The sequence below is a fragment of the Bactrocera tryoni genome, unplaced genomic scaffold (genome assembly GCF_016617805.1).
Source record: "Bactrocera tryoni isolate S06 unplaced genomic scaffold, CSIRO_BtryS06_freeze2 scaffold_238, whole genome shotgun sequence".
Lineage (NCBI taxonomy): Eukaryota > Metazoa > Arthropoda > Insecta > Diptera > Tephritidae > Bactrocera > Bactrocera tryoni.
Genome location: NW_024395964.1, coordinates 1 through 11,543, shown reverse-complemented (window position 1 = coordinate 11,543; position 11,543 = coordinate 1). Strand labels below are relative to the sequence as shown.

At 34.2% G+C, this 11,543-nt stretch overlaps 1 pseudogene; it reads right to left on the bottom strand.

Annotated features, from left to right (window-relative positions):
• Positions 1 to 2,775: 2,775 nt before the first annotated feature.
• On the bottom strand, positions 2,776 to 5,547 carry LOC120780214 (annotated as a pseudogene).
• Positions 5,548 to 11,543: the final 5,996 nt, after the last annotated feature.

Genomic DNA, 11,543 nt, shown 5'->3' with positions numbered 1-11,543 from the left:
CGCGCATAGAACTCTTGTCCTCGGTTTGAATAGAAATTCAGACATAATAAGTTGTAATATTTTGTGTAGACTAATATTAAACATTTAAATAAAGGAAAATATATTTTTAAAGAATAATTAAAAACTATTCTTAATTTTGGCAAAGGCATGCTCGGGGAGATGTTACGGCGTCTGTTTTTATGAATGAAGCGAGGTCGCTTGTGGAATTTCCGCCTGCGTTTATGAATGAAATCGTTTTTGTTATAAAACTTACTACATTTCAGCGTCGCCAATTCGGCTGCCATTTAGGCAATTGTTGTTTTTGTAGAACAGTGCTTCAATTTTTTGTTGGTGACATATTCACATGTGTACGCATATGTATGTTTGTGCATTATTTGTTCGGAAATGTATACAAATATATGTACATATAAGTATAAATGAATGATTAATATGATAGGCGATATATTTAGATATTGTTGAGATAAATTCAATTTCTATTACTAAGAAACATAATACAAAAATATTTATTAGTATAGTATATTATGTAAAAATCAAATTAAATTATTAAATATTGACTGTAAATAGTACTATTCATGCATTCATACAAACTTGTACTCATATCATAATTATGTTTACATGCCAATATGGAAATGCCGTCGGCAAAACGCAAAAGCATACATATTTGCATACATTGCGATAGCAAAATTGAAGCATGGAAATATCACATGTTGGGAGTAACATAACGGGGCATCTCGACGGGATAAAATCTACGTCTTACTAACTGTATTGCCGTGTCTATTGCCTGTGGAGACTCCACATTGCTTATAGCTTACAATATATGGCAAACTAATTAGTATGCAATATATCCTAAGCTATAAGCTGTCACTTCAGCAGTGTGTCAGCGCAGTTTTCATTTCTATGAAATTTCGAAGAGGCAACATATCCCATTTGCTCATATGCCGACGGGATTTGCATTTCGGTAATATGAAAATTAGAAGAGCGAGAATTAAGACGGTTGTGTTATATTATAAAAATAAAGTACATTTTCAAAATATCATTTTTTCAAAAATTTAATATTTAGTTTAATATTGTTAATTTACAGAAAAATTATGCAAATTGGGTTGGAAATAAGCAAAAACCAAAATATCATTGCTCATTTTAAATTTATTATTTTAATTGGCATACAAAATTTATGCCACAATTATTATATAGTAGTCCAAAATATGAATTCTTATTTTTCCCCGAAATACATTTGAAAAAAAGGATCTTTTTCCTTTTCTTATTATCTTTTTTCCCAGAAATACATGTGTAAACAAAAGGATCTTTATCCTTTTTTGTTTTCCTCATAAAAGATTTAAGGAGTTCAAGAGCTCAAAACGTGCGCTACGTCAGCTACCTACCCGACGGCATTCCGCAATGTGGTAAAATAAATTTTTCAAGAACTCAAAGCATGCGCTACATCAGCTCGAACCTACCTACCCTACGCCTTTGCGCAAATAATTATGTTATGATTACAAGTGCCCACAAACAGATTTGACAATGGCAATAGCAATAGATTTGACAGTTAGTAAGACATTGATTTTATCCTGTCGAGATGCCCCGTAAGGAGCATACATATATATATTTATGTGTCTTCATATTCTTCATATTTTTCTTCAATATTCCTTGATTGCGCATACATGCTATGGCATCATATGCCGTACATATGTATATTATTTCTCTTCATATTCTCTGTTTGTTAATACTTCACAGCGTGAATTCTGTAGTTGTGTGGTGAGATTCCGTGTCGCAATTTTATAAAATGTTCGCTGTTGATCTTGTACCTTCTCTATGTTTTATGTTCTCTGGATGAGGTAAGTAAACGGGTAAGGATTTCAGACTCCACTTTACACTGTATGTATGTATGTATATATTTTTTCACAGATTTCCACTTCACTTATATATTATATATGTATGTAAATATATATTTTGTTATATTTGCTACAGGTTTCACTGCACATACCTCAAATATACTTCAAAAATATGTATGTATGAAATTTCTCAAGAGTTTTTGAGACATAAAATAGTTGGGACACAAGAATTCACTAAAATTAAAACTCAACCAATTGCCTGTACTTAAACTCACGACACTGTGACAAAAATTGGCGAAATTTAGCGAAAGAAAGAAAACGCGTGCGATTTTGATTCCGGTCTACTTACAATTGTTTCTTTATTTTATTTCATCTGGTTGCTTAGCCTAAATCTTAAAACTAACGGCTTAAGCTAGTGGTAATGTTAATAAGGACGGTACCGAAAAGAAACTGCACACAATTTGGCTAAATGAGCACCTGACCCCTCTCTTAATATAATATAACTACACCCCACACATACACATCACACTCAACACATCATCTTCTCATCCCACACTACATACAACAACTCAACGCATCCTCATCTACACCACACCTTTCGCACCACACATGAAGTCACCAAACACAATCAACAATAGGAACTGGCGGACGGCGAAAAAGCCTCTTCTTGATTCGATCCGTGCGCTGATACATACGTGTCATACCAGTCGTCAATCGTTCTCCCGCATCTAATTATCTAATTCGCTTGCATACTTGCTAAGACATCGCCAAATACTTTGAAATACACAAATACCATTGTGTATTTACAGTTCGTTATAAATACGTAATCACAAATTAGAAATGAAGATTCAAACGACTTTGAACTGACTTTCTGTGCATATTCAAAACGTAAAAATGAAAAACAAAAACGCTTTTCAAAATTTGTATAAATTCTAAAATCGAATTTCTACGATCTTCGAAACTTGAGATTGCTATCTATAGTAGTATTGCCACTTCCAGCGCTAGTTGTTGCATTATTTTCATTTTCCCCGGTAGCAACGTTGGGCCTTTGCTCACTGTTATCAAAGGCGCCACCAATGCGACCACTGTGATCAAACTCCGGCTACATGTCCGAATTAAATTCGGATTAGCGTCGTTGCCTAGGCCACACTTCACGTATGCTTTCGATAAGACGTTGTTGAAATGTTTTATACTCCATATCAACAGATTGTGTCTCGCCAAAATTGAAATCGGCCACTTCCACTGTGAAACGATTTCGCGATTGCAAATAATAGGAGACACCGAAAACGATTAGAATTACAGCGATTAAAGTGAATGACACCGGCACCACCACAACAGACAATTGCGATTGCACTTTTGCTTCGTATATATTAATTGTGACCTGATTCAGCTTCTCCGACACTTCATTGCGTATGAAAAACAAGTAAGGAAGGGCTAAGTTCGGGTGTCACCGAACATTTTATACTCTCCCATGGTAAAGTGATAATCGAGATTTCATAATACGTCATTTACATATTTTTCAAATACCGTATTTTTGTAAAGTTTTATTCCGCTATCATCATTGGTTCCTAATGTTTATACTCGTATTATACAGAGAAGGCATCAGATGGAATTCAAAATAGCTTTATATTGGAAGAAGGCGTGGTTGCAGAAACCGATTTCACCCATATTTCGTACATGTCATCAGGGTGTTAAGAAATATTATGTACCGAATTTCATTGAAATCGGTCTAGTAGCTCCTGAGATATGGTTCTTGGTCCATAAGTGGGCGGCGCCACGCCCATTTTCAATTTTTAAAAAAGCCTGGGTGCAGCTTCCTTCTGCCACTTCTTCCGTAAAATTTAGTGTTTCTGACGTTTTTTGTTAGTCGGTTATCGCACTTTTAGTGATTTTGAACATAACCTTTGTATGGGAGGTGGGCGTGGTTATTATCCGATTTCTTCCATTTTTTGAACTGTACATGGAAATGCCTGAAGGAAACGACTCTGTAGACTTTGGTTGACATAGCTATAGTAGTTTCCGAGATATGTACAAAAACTTAGTAGGGGCGGGGCCACGCCCACTTTTCCAAAACAATTGCGTCCAAATATGCCCTCCTAATGCGATCCTTTGTGCCAAATTTCACTTTAATATCTTTATTTATGGCTTAGTTATGACACTTTATAGGTTTTCGGTTTCCGCCATTTTGTGGGCGTGGCAGTGGGCCGATTTTGCCCATCTTCGAACTTAACCTTCTAATGGAGCCAAGGAATACGTGTACCAAGTTTCATCATGATATCTCAATTTTTACTCAAGTTACAGCTTGCACGGACGGACAGACGGACGGACAGACAAACATCCGGATTTCGACTCTACTCGTCGCCCTGATCACTTTGGTATATATAACCCTATATCTGACTCTTTTAGTTTTAGGACTTACAAACAACCGTTATGTGAACAAAACTATAATACTCTCGTTAGCAACATTGTTGCGAGAGTATAACAAAACTGTTTTGCTCTCGTAGAAAAAGCGCGTGTAATTGTATTCGCATTTTTCGAGTGGGAAATAGTAACGGCAAGTCTCGTTGCCGGTGGCATTATACGGAGCTTTGAAGACCTGAATACACATCTCCAGTGAAGGTGAGCCTTTGCAATTCACTTGTAGGCGCATCATATCATCGCGTTGTAACCAATTTTGACCTTAGCCTTGAAGTCCGAAACGGAAGCTTTTGATTCCACGTAATGTTTAAACAGGCCGGTTAGATTTTTGGGACCATGTCCAATTAATTGCCCAGTGACACAATTGTAGGGTGGTTCGCCATCCATCAGCAGTGGCGACATAAGAATGGGTAAATCGACTTTTTTGGATGCTGCTTTTGTTGTAGTGTTCAAAGTAACGGCATCGTGTGTCTGATCAGTCACAGTAGTGTTGACAGTCATTGTTTGCTGCGCAGGTAGTGACGTTGATGGTATCGGTGCAGCTGCACCGCGACGTCGCCTTTGTCTTGGCGCCAGAGTAGTGGGATTTATTGTTGGAGTTTTTGTTGTTGTATCATTGTTCGGTTTATGGGTGGTGGTGGTTGTTGCAGGCGTGGTTTTAGGCATTGGTGTTGTTGTTGTTGTCGTTATTGTAGTTATAGGTTCAGGTGGTTTCTCGAAACTTGCCACGACCAAAGCTTCAATTTTATAATATTGATCAGGTTCAGTATACTGCGCTACGTAACTAAGTCCATTGATAACACCAATGTATGTACAATTTCTGAACCAATAAGTGTGTACTTCGTAGTCTTTGTCCGCGATTAACTTGGCATCGTTTGGCCGCAACTGTATTGTGTGATTGACCGGTTTGCGGTAGAAATAAAATGTTTTCTTGGTTTGGTATCGTTTTGCAGCAGTAGCATATCACCGCCAAGGGAGTCATCCAATTTGAAATCAATGTGATTCGTTGCTATATTTATCCACAATATATAATTCTTATCGACTTTTAATGAGACACGATAATCACCAGGCTTGCTTGTATTCATCGGATATGTTACGGACCAATTGCTGTAGGGATATTTGGTATTGATTTTAACATTATTAGCAGCTGGTGTATTATCCTCCCAGTTGAACATGTAATCTCCCGTACTCGCGACTTGACCATCATCGTAAAGCACAGCACTGAAATTTACAGTGCCACCAATTACTGACGATCTTGTGCTTTTTATTTCAACATAATCAGCCGTTGATTTGGCGATGTCTTAGCAAGTATGCAAGCGAATTAGATAATTAGATGCGGGAGAACGATTGACGACTGGTATGACACGTATGTATCAGCGCACGGATCGAATCAAAAAGAGGCTTTTTCGCCGTCCGCCAGTTCCTATTGTTGATTGTGTTTGGTGTCCTCATGTGTGGTGCGAAAGGTGTGGTGTAGATGATGATGCGTTGAGTTGTTGTATGTAGTGTGTGATAAGAAGATGATGTTTTTTTTTTATTTTATTTTTTTTTTTTTAAGTAGGAGGAAGTATCAAAAGCCGAAGTGCGGAACTTTAATCCGCTAAACCTAACCTACTCCCAACTCCAGACTCTCCCACGGAACCACCTGATTAGGTATTACTTGAAATGAAAGTAACTCTAGTAATGCTCAAAAATGGTTGGGAGAAGAGGTATCAGCATTCATACAGCGGAACCAAAGGACTGCTACAGCCCCAGTAATAGAATTACCCGCGGATAAAAGTAAATTATCTCTTTGGACTCTACTTGACCAAAAAGTAGCGGAAGCAAAAACTATTTGTCACAACGCCCCTAGTGTTAATGTACATATTTCTTTGGAACAATATCTTAGACAAGATTTCGTTGAGAGACATCAAAACCCTTTAAACTATTGGGACAGCAAAAAGGCAACTTTTCCAGAACTCTACAAGCTTTCCAAAAAATAATTATGTATACCTGCTACTTCAGTTCCTTCCGAAAGGGTTTTTTCTAAAGCTGGGAAAATAATAAATGATAGAAAAAATAGACTTAAAGGTGAAAAGCTAGATCAAATAATATTTTTAAATAGCAGTTTTAATATATAATTAATATTTTTTTGCGTTCTTCTGATATTTATATTTATATTGATTTTATATGATATTGAATATCTTTTCTGTGCTTTCCTATTTTTATGTTTTATTAAAATATTGAATTAAATTAAACCTTTGTATTGGTTTAATTAAAAATGAATAAAATTCCAGTACTTTTTTGTTGTTTGAAGAGCACGCCTTTGCTTAGTTATTGAATTTGATTAAATAAATGAATGAATGAAAGAACGAAAAAATTCATTCGATAGTCAAAATCATTCAGTCATTAACAATCGAAATGAAATCACTCGATAGTTCCCAACACTAGTCGAGATGCCCCGTTATGTTGTTCAGACATCATTTCGTTGTAATCGTTGAAGTGCCGCAGAAGAGGAAATTTTAGTGCTACTTGTAATTTCGATTTGCGCGGAAAATGAGAATCAAAAAAAGACGATAAAACAAAAACACGGCGTACTTATTCCTGGCACAATTCCGATTTCTTTGGCGCCGCGATTCGAAGGTACCGTTGGAAAGAGGAAGTCCTCCTGATTAAAAAATATATAGGGTTATAGGTACCGCAAACGCTTAGTTTACGAGATATTCGACCTTAAAGTTCAAAAATTCGCAAAATTCGAACATTTCAAGAAGCTATTTCACAACACTATAATCTTTTAAATAAATCCACATTTTATACTTTTAGTAGGTTTTTTATTTAAAAAATCTTTATTTTAAAAATTACATTTTACACTCGTTTGATCCTCATTTGTTTACCAAAAATTACGAAGAAATGGAGCGCTGCCATGTGATGACAAGGCAATTCGCTGAAATTCCTCTTTTTCGCAAAAATTCCTCTATTCATGCAAATGGATATTTTCTTTTTTAAATTTATTAAGCAAATAAGTAATATTATATACATGTATTAGTAATATTATATATACATATGTATAAGTAATATTATATAATAATGTTACGTAATAAAGTGTAAGGTTACAGTACAGTAAGAAAACTTAAATTTTGTTTCAATATGTAGGAGTGCATGATAATCGTAAAATATAACCATTTTATATCCAAAACTCATATTTTAAATATAATAATATACTATATGTATATCGTCACCTAAAATTCAAACCAATGTACCATAAAAAATAAATTGAAATCGCTGACAGATATAATAACCAAAATTTATAAATTTTATAACGAAAACTTAGATTTTGTTTGAATATTGGATATAAAGTGGTTACATTTTTTGGTTATCATGCACTCATATTGAAACAAAATTTGAGTTTTGGATATAAAGTAGTTATATTTTTTTGTTATTATATCTGTCAGCGATTTCCATTTATTTTTTACGATACATTGGTTTGCATTTTAGGTGACGGTATATATATTATTATATTTAAAATATAAGTTTGGTTATATTTTACGGTTATCATGTACTCATATTGAAACAAAATTGGAGTTTTGGATATAAAGTAGTTATATTTTTTGGTTATTATGCACTCAATACTAATATACAAACCAAAGTATCATAAAAAATAAATGGAAATCGCTGACAGAAATAATAATCAAAATTTATCAATTTTATAACGAAAACTTAAATTTTGTTTGAATATGAGTGCATAATAACCCTTAGAGCGCGGCCTTAGATACGCGATATTACTTCAGTCACCCCGGGTATATGCTCGGCCATGGTTATTTTTTTAGAGCGCGGCCGAAGGCCGCCAACGCAGAAAGGAGTACTTCGCGAAAGTACTTCAGACACATAAATTACGTATTACACATATACATACACATGTAAGTAGAAAGTATTTTTTTATAGTTAATATAGAAAAAAGAATCACGCGATAAAAAAACAAAGAAAAATTGTTAAAAATCCTAAATATTTACTGTTTAAGATGTGGCAAGGCTCGTTTTCTTCATTTTTTTAAATTAATAAATTTAGTTAAAATATAGCAAAATAAAACTGAAATGTAAGCTTATTTCAAAGCTTAGAGTGTGTATTTAAATATACAAAGTAAAAAATGTGAAAAAATTTTGTGAAACATAGAGAAATTACATGTTTTCTTAGTGCAACTTTTTGAACTTTTAATCGTGAATATTTTAAAAAATATTAGTAATTTTTACATTATTTTTGGATATTCCTCCTCTGGAGAAGCTCCCCTATCCGTACACACCCCATTTATACGGAAATTCGGTTTTTTTACCCCTCCGCCAAAGTAATCGGAATCGTGCCTTATTCCTGTTGTTGTCACTTGCGTGTTCTCGAAGGAAGTTTAGGTTGTGAAAGTACCAAAGCGTTGGCTCATATATGTCCTCTTCTCAACACCAGACTTTTCAGATTTTTTAAGTTTGCACAATTTTCAACTATAGGAATTTCGCATGCCATTAAGAGGTGAGCCTGCTTTAGAGGCTTCAAAAAATAAATTTTTTGAGAATATTTTGGAAAGGAAAAAAATAATTGATACCACAGCGAAATTTTTGGGGTTTATAGATATATATTTAAACATCATCCGAAAATTTTTGGATACGAAATCTTTGATTTTCTGGCTTTGCATTTGGGTGCATGTGCATTTGTCGGACGGCGCGCAGGATACAGGTCTCAATTTCTATCGGAAACAAAAAATTCAAAGAGATTCATATTTGCTAATAACTTATCTTCTAGTTAAACTAAGAAAATTCCAAAAACAAGTGTAAAATTCTACAATTTTTTTAAAAATTGAAAAATGTGTTTTTAGACAAAAAAATTTACTTTATGTTATTTAATAATATGTTCAAACTTTAATTTTCTTTTTGTTTTTTTTTAGTTTAAATGGATGCCAAAGATAATAAACTTTGCACCAATTCCATATAACGTTTAGGTTTTTTTCTATCCTGCCCGCCAATTAAGAAAAATCGTAAAAATTACTAATGTGAATGATGCGCGCACAACCTTTCACCTCAAAATTTAAAGAGGGTGTTTACCCCTTGTTAAAAAAAAAACAACTTACATAATAAGTAATATCCCAGTAAAATTTAAGAAACTTGCAAAGAAATTCAAAATAATAACTTAAATAACGTAAACACTTGCATTACATGATATCTATTAAAGTGTTGCTTATCAAACTTTTAAATTTACATGTAGCTTAAATGCCAATACTATGTTCGGACCGACAACGAAAACATGTTTTCGTGAGAAAGACTGGTTTTCGCACGAAAACTTGTGTTTTCGTCCATGTAAAATCTGTCAAACGAAAACATAGTTTGCGCTGAAAACTACTTAAAAACTTCCATTCCACTCATTATAATCGGTGTCTGCTCTAGTTTAATCGATGTTTTTGGAAGACATATTCTGCCGGCCCTAAATTGTCATTTGATGTTTGTTTACATTCCATATACAAAAACAGCTGTCGCTTGATATTCTCATATTAGATGGATTCTTTTGGTCTTGTAAAACCTTGCACGGTGCAGAAATTGAAGAATTTTCCTCTTGGTGCAACGACACAACAAAAAACACGGGGAATGTTTACTTTAGTATCCCATTTTGAAGAGGTTTTGCGCAAAGGAGGAGGGCGCTGGGGGCTTGCTACCCCCCTCATTTGAAAGGTAATGAATGGAGCTTTTGAATAATAGCACCCTTCCCCCCTAGGACTACGGGGGGCTCTAGGGCAGCCTCCTGAAAATGGTGTAAAATCGTAGTTTTTCCATACTATTTTCACTAATTATTATAAAATGTATGTATTTTTACGCATAGAGTGACTCTATGTTTAGTATTTTCATTATTTCAATGAATTAAAATGGAAATCCACTTTATTTAAATAATAAAAACACTGAAAATTAAAAATTGTATATGTATCGGTAATACCAAGATAACCCAACCAGCCATTTATACAAGACCCTGAAAAGTGGGCAATATATTACGTCCATATACCGAAAATTTGGAATAAAAAATCGCGCGATTTTCAGTATAATATATTACATTGAAAAAAGCGCCGCAGGCGAAAATTTGAAAATCGAGTGATTTTTTATTCAAAATTTTCATTATGTTTTCAGTATAATATATTACATTGAAACAAGCGCGCAGGCAAAATTTGGAATAAAAATCGCGCGATTTTTTATTCCAAATTTTCGTTATATGGACGTATTTTGTTACTACTTTCAACCTTCGATCCGAAACGAGTCCTATGTAAAGTAACCCAAATGTATATAAGACCAACCATTTTGATTCGTTGGGTTATTACTGTCTTCCTTTTGTGCTTATTTTCTTCGTCGTTTGACAGTTCATATTCAGTAATTTTGCTTACATTTCAAAGAACGGTATAACACGTAATTGAAAGCTTTTTTATTTATTAAATTGTACATAAAATTGCAACTTAAAATTCATAATTTATCATTAATTCAATTAAATATATTTCAAAGAATGTGTGTGTGTTAAATTGGTTAAATTTTTTGCAATCAGTGCAACAAAAACTTCAAAAGAAGAGAGCCATTGTTTGAGCAAATGTGAAAATGTGCGTTTTTTGCTTACTTATATCTAAAAAACAAATTAACATTTAACAATAAGTTTACATTTAAACCAAAGTATAATTCATTGGCTATCCGTGCTATATAAATTTAAAAAAATCCGTGCACGCATTTAAGAGGAATAAGCAGTGAAAATGAGATACTAAAATAAACCCAACCCAAAAACACACGCAGAAAATTATTTGCAATGACTGTAAGATATGTCATATGGCCTTGCATATTTCGGTAGAGGACTTTTGCATTTTGTGTCATCGTGCAATCTTTCAAGAGCAAGAGAATGCCGCTATTGATAGTTGTCAGTGAAAACTCATCGAAAACACACATTGTCGGTCCAACGACTTAGATTCCACAACATACAAATGTGTTTTCAAAATGTTTTCAATGTCGGTCCGAACATAGTATAACACAACACCCTGATTACAATGAAAGTAGCGAAAAGTGTTGCAACGCACCCTAAGATTTTGTAGAGTTGAGTATATGTATGTAAACAAAGAAAGGTTTATTATCATATCTTCTTCTTCTTCTTAATTGGCGTAGAAACCGCTTAAGCGATTATAGCCGAGTTAACAACAGCGCGCGGAGTGTTTTCGTCCATCCGGACAACATGACCTAACCAGCGTAGCCGCTGTCTTTTAATTCGCTGAACTATGTCGATGTCGTCGTATATCTCGTACAGCTCATCGTTCCATCGAAT